Genomic DNA, 16,918 nt, shown 5'->3' with positions numbered 1-16,918 from the left:
CACTTTACACAGGATCACCCCCGCGGATCCTCCAGCACAGAGAGGCCGTGCGACCTGCACAGGGTCGCCCAGCGGAAAGCGGCCGGCCTGGCTGTGTGGAGCGGCTGTGTGGAGGGCAGGGTGGGCGAGAGAATGTGGCCCCCTCCCGGCGGGTCCAGGTCTCCACGAGGGGAGGCGGGGGGGGGGGCTAGGAAGTCCCAGGAGGCGGCTCACTGAGGCCCCGTGGTGGGGGTGGGGGGCCCGGAAAAGATCCAGGGGCGGCCTGGAGGACGATCTCTCCTGTGGGCCTCCCCATTCCCGGGCCTGGCCGGGCAGCTGTAACCCGACTCTTGCCCCGGGCCTCCGCATCTGGCCCGGGACCGCATCCCAGAGAGGCCCTGACGCCTGGCCCTTTGCCCCTGGAAGGGGTGGGCCCGGGGTCATGGTGGGGTGGGCGGAGAGGTCAGGGGCGCCGGGGGCGGGCGTGTGGGCCGCGGGGGCTCTGTGCTCTGAGCTCAGGGCCGGCCTCCCCCACCCCCCGGCGGCACCGCAGCTGCTCGCATCCGTCAGCCCCCTGCGGGCCCGGCTCTGGCCCCTGCATCTTCCTGTCAGCCCCTCCTGGGGCCGGCGGCAAACAAGGTGGCTCCTGCACTGGCTGCCGCGAGTTCGCTGGGTAAAGGCTGGGTCCCTGCACCTTCAGCCTCGCGTGTCCCGGCCTGGCGGCCCAGACACAGAGGCCATGGGGCGCGGGCGTCAGGAAGAACCGTTGAGCTGGCGAGCACCCCGCACCCAACAGGGACCTGGGGCTGCAGGGTGACCCCGGAAAGGACCCGCCCAGGGGGCACGAGAGGCAGCAGTGTCAGGGGCAACCTCGCAGGCCCCTTCCCCGCTCTGAGCCTCAGTTTCCCCCTGGCCAGTGGAGCAGCCAGCCAAGGGTGCCTGAGCTGATGGCCCAGGAAAGCCTGACTGGCTGGGGGGGGGGGGGCGGGGAAATTACCTGCCTTTTCTTTGCTGAGGCCCCTGGGACAGAGGGCAAGGATTGCCCATCCAGGCCCTGGGTTCCTTCCTCCGGGGCTCCATGCACAGGAGTCAGGAGGGCCTGGGTTCGAATCCCTGCCCTGCCTTCAGTCCATGAATGGCCTCGAGCAAGGCACTGCATCGTCTGAGCCCCGTACCTTCCCTCTCCGTGGGGTTGCCGCGAGGGTCCAGGGAGGTGACCTGTGAGAGCGCTTGGCTCAGCCTGGCCCACGGGGGTTCTGTCTAGACGATGACGGAGCTTTTCCTTAGAGTTCTGTACTAAGGAAAACTCTAGAAGGTCCCTGTGAAATGGTGGTGGGCCACCTGGGCGAGGACAGGACAAAGCCATGAGCATCAGCTCACATCTGGGTCACCGCAGGTCCCCAGCAGGGCCTAGAGAGGTGGGACAGGCGACAGACAGACGCGTGGTGAGCCTGGGATTTACTGGGAATGTGTGCCCTTTGCTTGCCAGGAGGCAGCCTGGTCACTGCTGTCAGCCTGCCCCACGGGACACAGCCCCTGTGGAGTCCCGGATGCCCCCGAAAAGCCTGCAGGGCGGGGCCCCTGCATTCCACCCAGGGTCTTGTCCTGAGTCCTGGGGCTCGTGGGGCCTGCGGGAAGGCCTTTTCTCACGAGTGTATTTTTTAGTCCCTGGGCGCCGGTCTCTCCCTGGGTGCCACCCAGAGTGTAAGCGGACGGCGGGAGAGTGCAGTGCACAGAGGGCCCGGCCTCTGGCCTGGCTCTTGGCAGCCACGTGGCGTCAGTGTCCCAGGGTCAGACCAGGTCCGCTCTCGTGCAGAGGGAGGGAGAGGGAAGCGCTGGCTGATGAGGGGTGACTTGTGTCAGTGAGAACCTGTAGGGCAGCTGTGGGCACAGAAAACCCCACACCACCAAGGGGACACGGAGCTTGTTCCCACCAGAGGCAGCTGGCCGGGCAACCCCTGCAAGCCACCAGGGACCCTAGTGCTCTCTCTGTCTCTCTCTCTGTCTCTCTCTCTCTCTTTGAGATTTATTTAGCTGAAAGGCAGAGTGACAGAGAGAGTGGGAGGTCTTCTATCTGCTGGTTCACTCCACAAATGGCCGCAATGGTCAGGGCTGGGTCAGGCTGAAGCCAGGATCCCAGCAACTCCATCCGGGTGTCCCACGTGGGTGCAGGGGCCAGTACTGGGGCCGTCCTCTGCTGCCTTCCCAGGCACATTAGCAGGAGCTGGATCAGAAGTGGAGCAGCCGGGACTGACACTGGCACTCCGATGCTTGGATGTGGGATGTTGGCATCGCAGACGGCTGGGCGCTGTCTTTCTGCCCTGCTCGCTCCAGCACCTCTCGACCTCCTCTTTCAGGTGTGACAATCAACCCACGCTGCCGGGAGTGGGCAGAAGAACCAGCGGGCTCCCCCGTATCTCTGCCCCACTTGGAGGAGGCTTTCCGGAAGTCTCGTCCATCAGATGCACTGTCCACGTGGCCACGTGCGGCTGCAAGGCAGGCTGGGAGATCGGGGCCCGACAGCCCTTGGCACTTCTTCCCTAGCAGAACCTGTTCCCAAGCAAAGGGGCCAGGTGCAGCCCCCAGAGAGAAGGCGGGGCACCCAGTGAGCAGCGAGGCACGGCCCCCGGAATATGGGGCCACGCTGAGGCCAGAAAGCCAGCCTTTCTCTCAAGGGCACATTTAACGCCGCGTCCTTTTTGCTCTTCTAAATCTGTCACCCCTGATCTGAGGCTGCACTGCTCTTCAGAGTGGAGAAGGTCTGGCCTCACCTTTTGAGCCAGGAAGCAGCACTTTGACAGAAAGTTCTGGAAGGAAACTTTGAAAGGGCCCTTCCCAGGGGAGGGATGGCAGTTGGGCAGGCTGGCCTCGGGCTGGGCTCTCTGGTGGCTGGAGGAGGCCAGCATCCCCTGGGAAAGCCGTCCCTGGAGTGCCGGGGAGGGTGAGGACAAAGGCTTGGCCCCTGGGCAGGCTGGGGCGTGCAGGGCAGGGCAGGGCAGGGCAGGAGCAGCCTGGGATGCCCTGAGCCCACTTCCCAGGGCCTTGCTGCCCAGCCCCTTGCACTGGAGGCCAGAGCACCGTTGTTTGGGGAAACAGCTAACCAGATAGGACAGCAGCCCGGGATTTATGTGGTGTGGGACAGCTTGGGCTTCCCTCACTGTTTACCCAGCAGTATTTTTTAAAACAGAAATCAGCGTGTGGGTAACCGCAGCTGTGAGTTACGGGCTTGGGCAGTGGCGGGGGGGGGGGGGGTCCCTCCACGCTGTTGCTCCCGTCACAGGCCTGGGAACAGCTGAAGAAATGTGCCCCTGGCCAGCTGCGTCTAGGTGAGAAGGGGGTCACACCCTGTCCCCAGGAAAATGCTGGGGCCAGGCCAGTGGGCACTGTGCAGGGAAGGGGCCCAACGGCAACCTGGCACGGCCCAATTCCGCCAGGCGTGGACCTGGGCCCTGTTTTCTCCACTCTTTCCATTTGTAAAGAGAAGCCATCATTCTAGATTTTTTAGTTTTAGAGGCCATCTCTCAATATTTAAATGTTGGCTGTGAGTTTAAGATACTGTTGGGGCCGGCGCCGCGGCTCACTAAGCTAATCCTCCGTCTTGCGGCCCCGGCACACCGGGTTCTAGTCCCGGTCGGGGCGCCGGATTCTGTCCCGGTTGCCCCTCTTCCAGGCCAGCTCTCTGCTGTGGCCCGGGAGTGCAGTGGAGGATGGCCCAGGTGCTTGGGCCCTGCACCCCATGGGAGACCAGGAGAAGCACCTGGCTCCTGCCATCGGATCAGCGCGGTGTGCCGGCCACAGCGCGCCAGCCGTGGCGGCCATTGGAGGGTGAACCAACGGCAAAGGAAGACCTTTCTCTCTGTCTCTCTCTCTCACTGTCCACTCTGCCTGTCAAAAACTGCACGAGGCCCGTGGGCAAGACTCGGCTCCCGGATCGCCAGCTGGCAGCCTCTGATCTCGTCCCAGGCCCCGTGCTCCACATTTTACAGGTGAGGAAGCCGAAGCGCGGAGGCCCAGGGACTCGCCGGGAGCTGCACCGGCTGCCACCGGAACGCCGGGCTCGGAGAGCCGGCTCAGCGCTCGCATCCCAGCCAGCGCCTCTGCTGGCTGAGACCAGGGGCTTCCCTGTGCTTCCTTGCTCATTTGCATAGGCGTGACATCGACAAACACACTCACGACACCCATGACCTGCTGAATTCTGACACTGGCCCGAGGGAGCAGAGCCGCAGGAATCCCATTTCCACCCGCGAGAGCCCGAGGGCCCGGCGGCCTCGGCCTTGGTCTAGGATGACCAACTGGGACTTTCGGCACCCCCAAACTCTGCCAGCCCACGAAAGGACCCGGCTCCTTGGGGGATACAGGCTGACCTGGCTCGTAAACTCCTTGTAAAAGAGAGCCGTACGCGGCTGGGATCCTTGGGTGAACTGAATATTCTTGTAACTTCAAGTTAATTGAAAATCCATAGGTTATCAATTTTCCCAGCAGGAGGATGAAACAGAGGTATTTCAAAGAGCAATTACTCCAGGCCTGGTTTGATCTGTCCTGGACGGTGTGCAACACCTCGGGACAACACACGCATCGGTGTGAACCCCCCTGGCGTTCGGGTGTCCTTGGGGAGGGCTGCACCCTGGGCTGCTGCTGCACGGCCTCCGTCCATTTCAGGCCCATGGCGGGGGAGGGGGACGCTGCGGCTGCTTCTAACAGTGTCGACTGCCACCCTCACCGGGCTCTGCTGACCGAGGGCCAGGCCAGGCGCAGACCTCGTGGCCTCCCAGCAGGAGGTGCCACAGCCCAGACGCTGGAATGGGGGATTTCTGCTTCCTCGACGTCCCTGAATGCCACTCTGGGGCAGAGACAGCGGGGATCTCACAGTGACATCCACAGAGACACACACGGAGGGCAAGGGCTCAGACCTCCCAGCCCTGGCACAGGGGCCGTCTGCTTCCTCCTGGCACATGCCTCAGCGCAGGGCAAGAGGGACCCCGGGGGCAGCTGAGACACCTCCCTGAGGTTTAAGGCTTCATGCACGTAGTGTTGAGTGTGCCGCCTCCAAGGGTCTTTCTGCTTTTAATTGAAGAAATAAACAATCTCCCCTCAAGGCACGCCTGGCCGAGAGGAGGCGTGTGCAGCATTCAGAGGACAGCTCTGTGTCATGAGGAGGGAAAGGCAGCGAGCTGGCCCTGCCCGGGGCCGGAGAGCGGGGACACGCAGGGTCCACACACGTCCGCAGGTTCCCCTCTCCTCCCAGGACTCTGAGAACCCCTGCTCAGGGCCACAGGCCACACAGCATCCAGTGCACACGGACTCCGTGTACTGGCACACACGTGTGTCCGTGACGATGCTCTTAGAGACGCTACTCGGCGTGTCTGCTCACCCATGCGGGGAGGGGGGCAATGTCCATCTGGGTCGGGCAGGAATTCCAGGGCGGGGCAGGTGCATAGAGTGCACAGCCACAGACGCCCAGTCCAGGCCCTCCCAATACCAACACACACGCATACGCGCACGCACACACACACACGGCCAGGACAGTATTCCCAGCCCTGACGCCACCTCCCCAGGCTGGGAGTCCTGTCGGTCCAAGCTCACCGCCCCCAGCCGGGGGTTGTTTCTGAGAACTGCATGAGCGATTACATTTCAAACCTCCCTGGGCTCCTGTACATCACAACTCCCACTTTGGCACCCAGACAGTTAATACCCAGCCCCTGGGCCCGAGAACCATCTCACCCCATGGCCAGAGGGCCCTGCCTTGCCGTTGCTGGAGGGGCTTTGCCTACACTAAGAAGAAGAGTGAGAAAAAACTGGGTCCCGGGTCTGGGCAGAGGCATTTCAGCATTAGGGACAGGGTCGTGGGTCTGGGAGCGCCATCTGGTGGTGATTATTAGAAATGCAGCATATTCTGCAGTGGACCCTTGCTTGTCTGGCCTGTGGGACCCACTTAAGCCTAGAATCACGGTGGAAGGATGTGTCTGCCTCGTTTACCCCATGGGGTCCCAAGAAAGCACCTGGAAGCTTTTGTGGCACAGGTGGGCACCCCTAATAAGGAGAAAAGTATTCCCGACCCACAAAGCTCAAGGGTGGGTGTGAGGATGAAGCTAATCGGATATTTTCCCATTGTGAAATGCTGCATGGTGCCAGAAGCAGCTGGCGTGAGCGCTGACTTTTGGGTGGGGCCCAGGCGCAGCCACATCCTCCCCCACGTTGCCTGGAGACGGCTGCAGGGCAGACGCTTGGGCTGGGGGAACCCCAGTCAGATGTCTTCACGGGGCACGGGGTGACTTGGACAAGGGGACAGAGGCTCCAGGCCTCATCCTTCCCCTCCACTGCCAGCCATGTCCTGGAGGCTTCTCTGTTCAGGTGCGATGTGGAGGAACAGTGGCATGGTCTGGAGGCACAGAGGGGACCCGGGGCGCAGGGCAGCAACGAAGGGCTGTCAGGATAGGCTTGTTGTTGCTTTGGGATTTCCTTATCTTTCTCTGAAAGACAGAGCTACAGAGACAGAGATCTCGAATCTGCTGGTTTACTCCCCCATTGGGTGGCACAGGCCCACGTAGTTGGACCATCTTCCACCACTTTCCCAGGTGCATTAGCAGGGAGCTGGGTTGGAAGCAAAGCAGCCAGGACCTGAGCTGGTGTTCTGATCCGGGATGCTGGCGTTGCAGGCGGCAGCTTATCCTGTGGCACTACCGTGTCCTTGTCCCAGGACGTGGTTGGCCTAATCAGATCTCCACGCTGGAAATACGTCATTGAGGTGGTAGCTGGCTCCACGCTGGCAATGCAGGGACACTGTCACCTGCACAGCCCTGGGTGACCCAGGGAAGCCTTCCCAGGGCCCAGGTGAACGCTGTCTGCGAGGGCAGTGGTGGGCGGCCAAGCACCAGGCTGTCCAGGACAAACCACCTGACCTTGGGCCTGTGCCTTAGCTTATCCAAGGTCAGTTTATAAGTAGGGACAACAGCTGAAACTCAAATTAAATATGAGTGTCAGGGCTCTATCCACTGTAAAGCAATAATTAAGTGCTTTTTTATTTAATGAATTATTTTTATTTCTTTGAAAGAGTTACAGAGAGAGGTAAAGACAGAGACAGAGGTCTTCCATTCCGCTGGTTCATTCCCCAGATGACTGCAATGGCCAGAGCGGAGCTGATCTGAAGCCAGGAGCCAGGAGCTCCTTCCGGGTCTCCCACATGGGTGCAGGGGCCCAAGCACTTGGGCCATCTTCCACTGCTTTCCCAGGCCATAGCAGAGAGCTGGATCAGAAGAGAAGCAGCCTGGACCAGAACTGGCACCCATATGGGATGCCGGTGCTGCAGGCCAGGGCTTTAACCCACTACACCACAGCGCCAGCCCCAGTGAAGTACTTTTTAAAATTCTGCCTATTGATTTATTCTTCTGTTTTTTAACATGTGCTCATTTACCCATCAGGTGACAGGCAGAGTCATGCTAACCGCAACTCTTCCCATCTCACAGGCCCTGGGCACAGGGCCACCCCAGCTGTACCTGAAGTCCCCACGCAAGTCCCTAACTGTCAGACACCGCATTGTTAGCGCCGCCCCTGCTGCTGGACCGGGGCCCCAAGAAGGGGTCTCCGCCTGGGGCGGGGGCATCCTCAGGGCTCCCAAGCTGCTGCTTCTTGAGGGGCCTGAGCAGAGCCCCCCCCAGCTGTGGGTGCTCAGCCCAGGCCCTGGGGCCGCCACGCCCGCCACTGAGATGAAAACGGGACCGGTGGGGAACTGGCTGGACTGGCACCCAGCGGCCTCCTCGCCAGGCCCCAGACCGCCCAACCAGGGCCACAGGCAGGAGTGCACCCCAGCCTCTCCAGTCAGCCGTCATGGGCGCGTGGCCTGGCACCCTGGGGAGCACAAAGGCTCAGAGCCACGGGGCCTGCGTGTGCACCGCCCCGGCCACCCTGACACTGCACTTCCAGCCTAACCTCTGGACCCCTGTTTCCAAGCGGCTTCACCAGGTAGATTTTTTTTTAGACCTACTGTGTGCAATTCGAGATGCAGTAGGGCATCTCGATGGACCTGGGAGCTGGCATTTTGCAGGCCTGGGTTTGAACACTCCCCGAGCCCCTGCCTGGCTGGGCATCTGTCAGCAAAGACGGCGACCACAGCGACGCAGCCCAGCACCCGGGGACAGTGGGTCGTGGAGTCAGACCCGGAGGACTGCAACATCCAGAGAGGGGAAGGGAGTGGACCGGACTCCGGCAGACTCCCGGCCGCTGCTGAGACCGCGTGGGGACGCGGCGTGCGTGGCATGCACCAGCCCAGGCTGAAGTCTGCACGCAGGCGGAGCGGCTGGCCGCCTCCTTTGCAGCAGAATTTCCCAAGCAGTTGGTTTCTCCAAAGTACACGAATCCTTTCGGAACCAACTTTATTCCCCACGCACTGTGGGAGTCGGGGACTTCCGGAAGGCTGGCGGCAATGGCAGGGTCCACCCACACGCAGACAGAGCAGCCACCTGCGGGGGGGTCAGGAAAGGTCTGGCCCAGGAGCTCTGCAGGAAACAGCCAGGGGAGAGGTGTGGGGTGGACGGGGTGTGGGCACTGCTGTTCTGGTGGGAGGGGTCTCCTGATAGGCGCTAGCAGGGGGAAGGAGGCTCAGGAGCCAGGGGAGGAGAATGTGAGCAGGTGGCAGGGCGCATGTGTGCATGTGTGTGTGTGCGTGTGTGTGTGTATGTGTGTGCACGCAGGGAATGGGAAACAACAAGGCACGAATGTGCCCGGTGCATCCTAAAGTCAGGGCCCCAGGGAACAGGAACCAAGCCTTCTGGCTCACGGGGGACATTCTGGAAGAAAACAAGGACAGAGCGTGTCCCAGCAGCTGCAGAGGGCTGGGCGGGATCAGAGGCAGGCAAGGAGGCTGTTGGGGGATGTGGGGGAGGGAGAGCAAGGCCCCGCTGCAGGCCAGGGTGGGGGCGGGAGGCTGGGGGCTTGCAGGAGCCTGTGGGAGCCTGGAGCAGCGCGCACCTGCATCCGTGCTGTCCCCAGGAGCTGTGCAGCAGCGCCGCGAGCTGGGGCTCCAGGACTTCGCCTCGAAGGACAGCTGTGAGGCCCTCTAGGGGCGGGCTCTGGTAAATCCGAGGGCTGAGGGCGCCCCCGTGCGGGGGCTGGGCAGCCCGGCAGGCCCCTGAGCTCCGGAGCAGTCAAGGCCGTGTGTGTGTGTGTGTGTGTGTGTGTGCGTGCGCGTATGCGTGTGTGTTGGTATTGGGAGGGCCTGGACTGGGCGTCTGTGGCTGTGCACTCTATGCACCTGCCCCGCCCTGGAATTCCTGCCCGACCCAGATGGACATTGCCCCCCTCCCCGCATGGGTGAGCAGACACACCGAGTAGTGTCTCTAAGAGCATCGTCACGGACACACGTGTGTGCCAGTACACGGAGTCCGTGTGCACTGGATGCTGTGTGGCCTGTGGCCCTGAGCAGGGGTTCTCAGAGTCCTGGGAGGAGAGGGGAACCTGCGGACGTGTGTGGACCCTGCGTGTCCCCGCTCTCCGGCCCCGGGCAGGGCCAGCTCGCTGCCTTTCCCTCCTCATGACACAGAGCTATCCTCTGAATGCTGCACACGCCTCCTCTCGGCCAGGCGCGCCTTGAGGGGAGATTGTTTATTTCTTCAATTAAAAGCAGAAAGACCCTTGGAGGCGGCACACTCAACACTACGTGCATGAAGCCTTAAACCTCAGGGAGGTGTCTCAGCTGCCCCCGGGGTCCCTCCTGCCCTGCGCTGAGGCATGTGCCAGGAGGAAGCAGACGGCCCCTGTGCCAGGGCTGGGAGATCTGAGCCCTTGCCCTCCGTGTGTGTCTCTGTGGATGTCACTGTGCAATCCCCGCGGTCTCTGCCCCAGAGTGGCATTCAGGGACGTCGAGGAAGCAGAAATCCCCCATTCCAGCATTCGCGTCTGGGCTGTGGCACCTCCTGCTGGGAGGCCACGAGGTCTGCGCCTGGCCTGGCCCTCGGTCAGCAGAGCCGGGCGAGGGTGGCAGTTGACACTGTCAGAAGCAGCCGCAGCGTCCCCCTCCCCAGCCATGGGCCTGAAATGGATGGAGGCCGTGCAGCAGCAGCCCAGGGTGCAGCCCTCCCCAAGGACACCCGAACGCCAGGGGGGTTCACACCGATGAGCGTGTTTCCCAAGGAGTTGCACACCCTCCGGGACAGATCAAACCAGCTGAGGGCAGCCCTCCCCGGGGACGCAGCTGGCGCTGAGGGGCTCCCTCTCCTGTTGCGTCCCCTGCCCTTCTTCCTCCTTTCCCCCTGACTCAGGAGCCAGAAAAGCAGCTCTAGGGCTGGCCCTGCAGACCGTGCCTCCCAGTGCGGGATGGGGCTGTGAGCACTCGGCGGCGCTCCCCGATGTCCCCGCTCCTGCGACAGGGACCCTCACCCCATGCCGCGGGCGGGCCACACATGGCGGAAGGCGGTGGGAATCGTGTTGCCGGCTAGTCTGGGGTGGGCTAGAGGCCCCGCCTCCCATCGGCGGTTGGGGTCCTCGGCAGTCCATACAGGGGCTGTCCCAGAGTCTGACAGGGAGCACCGGGGGTGACACAGGGGTCTTTCCTGTGCCCAAGGAGGGACTGGAGCAGCCGCTCCCCAGTCCCCCCAGCTGGCCACGTGCCCTGTGCCGCAGGAGTCAGCACCGGGTAAGCCTCCTGGACCAGGCGAGGCTGGGGCCCTGTTGACCTCCAACGGCCCCGCTCTGCCCCCGAGGTGAGGGCGGGGGTGCCTCACCTCAGAGCCCCCAGTTCACCCCACTCGGGACAAAGCCCTGTTTTCCCAAACTCGGACAGTCCCTCCTGAGGGAAGAGAAAAGAGGGCCAGGGAGGAAAGACCCCAGGGCTTGGGGAGCTGGAAGGGGACAGAGGCCCCACGAGCTCCACCGCCAGCCCCAACGGGAACCCTGGCTCCCGCCTGCGCCGCCGTGGTGATCCGGGGCCTCGCTCACCGCTAGTATTTGCACTGATTTCTCTTCCGCAGCAACAGCCAGGAGAGCGCGTTCCTTTGGGGCCAACCAGAGACCACGGTGCCTGCAGGGCGGCCGCCCTGGCTCTTGGGGTCATGCGGGAAACCGGTCCCGAGAAAGCCGCAGCCTCCCGTGGCCGGTTGCCCAGCGCAGCAGCAGGGCCCCGAACAGGCGCCTCCTAAGGGGGTTCCCAGTCTCCGGATCCGGCCGTGTCTGGCCCCGCCTCTGCCCACAGGCTCCTGGGCAACATCCCAGAGGTGATCCGCGGGCCGCACACACCGCAGCGTCTAAGCCGAGAGCGCCCGGTCCAGGTCCGCGGGCCGCACCCCCGCGTCTGCCCGGGACGCCCTGGCCCAGGGACGCAGAGCCGCAGTCTGTGGCCTCGGCGGGGCGCCGGCGCCCTCTGCTGGCCGATCCCAGAACGACGCCGTGCCCTGCACCTCTCTGCGCGTGGACTCCCAGAAGCCAGCCCCAAGCTCGCTCCGCAAGAGGGCGAGGCCTTGCCTGGGCTCCAGCTTGACCGTGCTTGACCGTGCCTCTTTTAACTGCATGATCTTGGGAAAGCCAAGGAGCCCCAGAGCCTTACCTGTGAGCAAGGTCCTTGTGAGGATTACCCAGGAAAAACCCGGCGTATATCTGGTGTCTTCAACAGAGAGGGAGAGAGAGTGTGTGTACCTGCGCCCGTCCCTTGGCTCATTCCTTAAACGCCTGCGATGGCTGGGGCTGGGCCAGGAGGAAGCTAGGAGCCGGCTCCCAGTGTAGGTCTCCCACGAGGGTGGCAGGGACCCAAATGTTTGGGCCATCACTGCTGACTCCTTCCTAGCAGCAGGAAATTAGAGGCAGGAGTTAAGAGCCAGATCAGGGATTCGAACTCAGTCCCTCCCATTTGGGACATGGGCGTCTCAACCTGTAGGTCCAACACCTGCGTTGGTAGCTATAGCTGAACTACCCATGTCACTGGGGTCTGAGATGGCGCCTTTAAAAGGTAAGATGAGCCCCAGCTCTCACAGAGGGCAGCTGAGGGTTACCTGGGGGGCCCTGGGAGACCTGAGCTTTGTAATGGAAATGAAACGTGTTCATTTTTGTTGTCTTGCTTGATCTTCTGCCCGTTCTGGGGGTTGGGGTTGGGCAGGTGATAGCCTTCCAGGGAGGGCTCCAGGACCAGCCACAGGCTCCCGGAGAAGGGCTGCTGTCTCTCTGTTGCCCGTATTCCGTTTTTTTATATATATATATATATTTATTTTTATTTATTTGAAAGGCAAAGTTACAGAGAGAGGTAGAGACAGGGAGAGAGGTCTTCCATCCGCTGGTTTACTCCCCAGATGGCCACAACGGCTGGAGCTGCACCGATCCGAAACCAGGAGCCAGGAGCTTCTTCTAGGTCTCCCATGCAGGTGCAGGGGCCCAGGACGTGGGCCATCTTCTACTGCTTTCCCAGGCCATAGCAGAGAGCTGGATCAGAAGAGGAGCAGCTGGGTCTCGAACCAGCACCCATATGGGATGCTGCTTCTTCGCGGAGGTTCAGCAACTGCGTGATAGGAGCCCCAGGGAGGACGAGGAGTGGGCCAGGGGCCAGGCAGGCCCCCAGGCAGGAGGGTCTGGCGAGTGCACAGTGAGAAGGTACAGTGACAACTGTGTTTGCCAGAGCTGTCACCAACCAGTGGCCATGACCGGGGCCCAGGGTCCCACGCTGTGTGTGGCCAGGGTTCTGCCGTTGGGTCACCCAGCCTGTCCCCAGGGGGGACTTCCACTTTGGCTCCATCCACTGCCTCCCCGTGAGCCCCAGAGAAGCAAGCCCTGGACACCTGGGAAGCCGTGGAGAGGACGCAGAGAGCTCAGGGACTCGGGCCAGGGACGTCCCGCTCACGCACGGGCCCTCGGGAGGTCTTGGCCAAGGGTCCCACACCAAGTGGGGGCGGGGGTGGGGGAGGGAAGGAGAGAGAGGGGCAGAGAGGGACTTGGGCCAGTCCGCGGCCCCCTGACGGTTTACGCAGCCGTGGCCGGCGGGGTCACAGCAGGCCAGGCCCTGCGCCTCTCCCTGTCCTGGCGCTGAGCCGTTGCTGCAGAGAAGTGGGCAGCTGGGGGCGAGGGCGGGAGGGAAGCAGCTGCCGCGCCCTGGGCATTAACTTGATTGAGGAGATGGACAGGTCGCCCCCTCCTGACTGAGAGCCATCGGGGAGTGAAGGTCTGTGGCTATTTCCAGACAGAACTGCCTGATGGGATGAAATAGCTCAACTCCTGCCCATTAAGCCAGGAAGGCCACGGCCATCGTAAATCTCCGCTCCCCTGTCCCCGCCAGCGTGGAGTAGCCACCTCGGTGGGACGGCCCCGCCCCTGCTGGCCGTGCCCCCTGGGGACCAGGCAGGCTCCTTGCAGGGCTCACGGACACCCGCTGAACACACGTCACTCTTCTGGGGTGACCTAGAAGTCTGCCCGGCCCCCCGGCTCAGATCCTCTGTGGTCCACACCGACCCGCTGGGCTCTGCCCTCCATGGCTCTGGCCGGGCCAGCCATTCCCTGAGCACCTGTCTGCTGTCCTGGGCCCCGAGCGGGGTTCCCTGGGATAGTGGAGGAGGCGATCGGGGCACAGTACCTCCTGTGTTCCTTCCTTGTAAGGCCTCGCTCAACTCTGTCCCCTCTGTTGGGGGTGCCCTTCCCCTACCGCCTCTCTGGCCCATTCCTCCCTGTCCCCAGGGGCCTCCTCTGCAGGGGGTCCCACAGATCCCCCCAAGGTGTGAAGGCCCTCTGCTCTGTGTTTGGGGAGGCAGCTGGGGTGGAGAAGGCAGCTTCAGATGGAGGAATATGGAATAGGGGAGATAAAATTTTGGAGCTGAAGACATAGATCCTCTCCTGGACTGGCCTACTGAGGGAGGCCTCCTGGTGGACACCAGGCATGCAATTCCACTGGTGGCCACCAGGTGGTTGTGGGGTCCCTGGGGCAGTTCTGATGAGAGGAAGCCCATAAAACAAAAAGCAGTGTAGGTTTTTTTTTTTTTTTTTTTTTTTTTTTTTTAAGATTTATTTTATTTATTTGAAATACAGAGTTACAGAGAGAGGCAGAGAGAGAGAGAAGTCTTCCATCCACTGGTTCATTCCCAAAATGGTTGCAACAGTCGGAGCATGGCCTATCCAAAGCCAGGAGCCAAGAGCTTCTTCCAGGTCTCCCACGTGGGTGCAGGGGCCCAAGCACTTGGGCCATCTTCTACTGCTTTCCCAGGCCATAGTGGAGAGCTGGATCGGAAGTGGGGCAACCGGGACTAGAACCCGGCGCCCATATGGGATGCCGGCGCCACAGGCAGAGGATTAACCAAGTGAGCCACAGCGCCGGCCCCAAAAATGTATTTTTTAAAATTTATTTTCACTGGCTGCCCGCTGGAGAGACAGACGGGAGAGACCCCTGCCTGGGTCCTTGCAGCGGGGCCCAGCGCCGTGCCACAGGCATCTCATTATGGGGAATAAAACCCACCCTGAGATTGGTTGAAAATTAGGCGGGGGTGGGTGTGTGCGCCGGCCACTAAGCTACTACCTGGGACGTCCACGTCCCGTATCAGAGAGCCTGGTTCAAGTCCCAGCTCCTCCGCCTCTGATCCAGCTTCCGGCCGGTGCTGCACTTGATGACTCAACACGTGGGTCCTTGCCACCCTCAGGGTCGCCAGGCTGGAGTCCCGGGCTCCTCCTGGCTTTGGCCTGGCCCAGCCCTGGCTGTTGCAGGCATTTGGGGAGTGAACCAGTGGACGGAAGATCTCCCCCTCGTTCAGCCTTTCAAAAACAATGAAAACAAATTCTTAACAGCTGGTTTTGGATGGAGGGAGGGGCCTACCTTTTCGATTTGCTCTGTGCCTGCAGGTCTGGCGGGGAGTCGCTGCATTCCGGAGGCCCCTTGCCAGTGTGCGACCCCCTCCCGGACAGGCCGAGCCCTTCTCTCTGCATGAAGAGCCCCGTGCGCAAGGCAGTGTTGCCCGCCCGCACACCGGCTGCCCTCCTCGCCTGGGGGTGGGGTGTGGGGGGGTGTGCGGGGCGAGGCTTCGCTGTCTCACGCATGCGCCACATAGGCCCTGTCCTTGGCCGCAGGACTCAGCTCTTGCTGACGGCCCGGGAGCGCCCAGCCCCACGTGGGACCAGGCGATGTCTCCTGGGCTCCGGGTGTCTCGCGGGCTTCTACAGCCTGTGTGTGGTACACGTGGGGCCGGCGGGCAGCCCCCAGCAGCTCCGTGAGACCGCCGGAGAGGAGAACCTTCGACCCATTGCACAGACTGGGAGACCGAGCCGCAAGGCGTCCCTCAACGCCTCCCCGAGATCCCAGGCCTGAGGGAGGCGGCCCAAGCTGCGCGCCTCGACCCCAGAACGGGCCTCTTTCTTTTGATCTCGTGGGTGGGTGGGCAACAGTGTCACATTCCCCGGCATCCTTTGAGGGGGAAAAAAAATCCAAAACCCCCAAACTGTCTCCCCAGGAAAAAACAGGGGGTGTCGGGCTGTGATTTACTCCGAGGGTGTGGCCGGGGCCACGAGGGGCCACACTTCAAAGGACTGGAGCTCATTTCTCCACGGTCCGGGCTCGGAAATGCCCGGATGCCTCCCTGCCCTGCCCCGCCCCTCGGCCGCAGGCAGGTGACACCTGTGTTATAGCTAAGGGTTAAAAAGCCCCTGAATCAGTAAAAGCCATTAATGAGTGTTGGTACCTCGAAGGCTACAGATAAATTCTTCTACTCAGTCAGTTCAACCCCATAAAACAGCTCTCCGCTTTCAGGCGCGGCGTTCATTTGCTAGGAAATGTGCACAGGTCTCACAAAGGTGACCTCCTAATTGCCTGTAAAATAAAAGGCAGATGGGAGCTTTATTACAGCAGGAGGAAGTGGGGAATATTAAGGTAAAATGTCAAATAACAATTGATTTTCCTTCGACATAAAGGGCTGATTTATGGCTTCCTAGTTACTACAAACGAGAAATTATTTGAAGTTCTAAAAAGTACGAGAAGAAATAAAGATTAAATAGAAGATGAAATCATCGGGATTTCTCTGGGAGGTGACTTCAGAGCCCCCGGAATCCGTGTGGCCGGGGGCCCAGACCGCAGGGCCTGGCTCGGCCGGCTCGGGATTTGGAGCTTCTGCAAGGTCTGGGCAGGGGCTGTCGGCCGGGTGTGGGGCTGGGGCGGGGTTGCTGTCTGGGGGAGGCCCAGGGTCCCCAGCTGGGCAGGACACCACCTCGCCGGTCCCTGGCCAGCAGTAAAGCCACAGCACCGCCCAAGGTGGCTTTGCCTCATCTGTGCCAGCCTGTTCTCCTCGGGGCAGAGGAAAGAGCACTCATAGTCCGGCGCCGCGGCTCACTAGGCTAATCCTCCGCCTTGCGGCGCCGGCACACCATGTTCTAGTCCCGGTCGGGGCACTGGATTCTGTCCCGGTTGCCCCTCTTCCAGGCCAGCTCTCTGCTGTGGCCAGGGAGTGAAGTGGAGGATGGCCCAAGTGCTTGGGCCCTGCACCCCATGGGAGACCAGGAGAAGTACCTGGCTCCTGCCATCGGATCAGCGCGGTGCGCCGGCCGCGGTGGCCATTGGAGGGTGAACCAACGGCAAAGGAAGACCTTTCTCTCTGTCTCTCTCTTTCACTGTCCACTCTGCCTGTCCAAAAAAAAAAAAAAAAAAGCACCGTACCCCGCGCTGGGCTGGGCGCTTCAGGAGGACGAGGGCGCTGGGGTATTTATGCACCAGCTTTGTCATCCGCTGGCCGAGGCTGCTGGTGTAGGGCCGGACACGCGGACCCACAGCCAGAACAGGTTTGTTCAGAGAACAGACCCGAGAGGGGCTCCCTCCCGCCGGACACACAGCAGACCGAGCACCTGCCCGCACCAACTAGCGGCTCACATAGCATGAAGGTGTTGGGAGAGCCTGGGCAAAGGCTGGACTCTCAAGGTCGTGGTAGGGCCAGCGGCTGAGGCAGGGCAGGGCTGAGCCCGCTGCGGAGGATACAGGGAGTGGGGGCTGCTCCCAGTCACACGG

Source organism: Oryctolagus cuniculus, chromosome 17 (assembly GCF_964237555.1).
Source record: "Oryctolagus cuniculus chromosome 17, mOryCun1.1, whole genome shotgun sequence".
Taxonomy (NCBI): Eukaryota; Metazoa; Chordata; class Mammalia; order Lagomorpha; family Leporidae; genus Oryctolagus; species Oryctolagus cuniculus.
Note: the sequence above shows the minus strand (reverse complement) of the source record.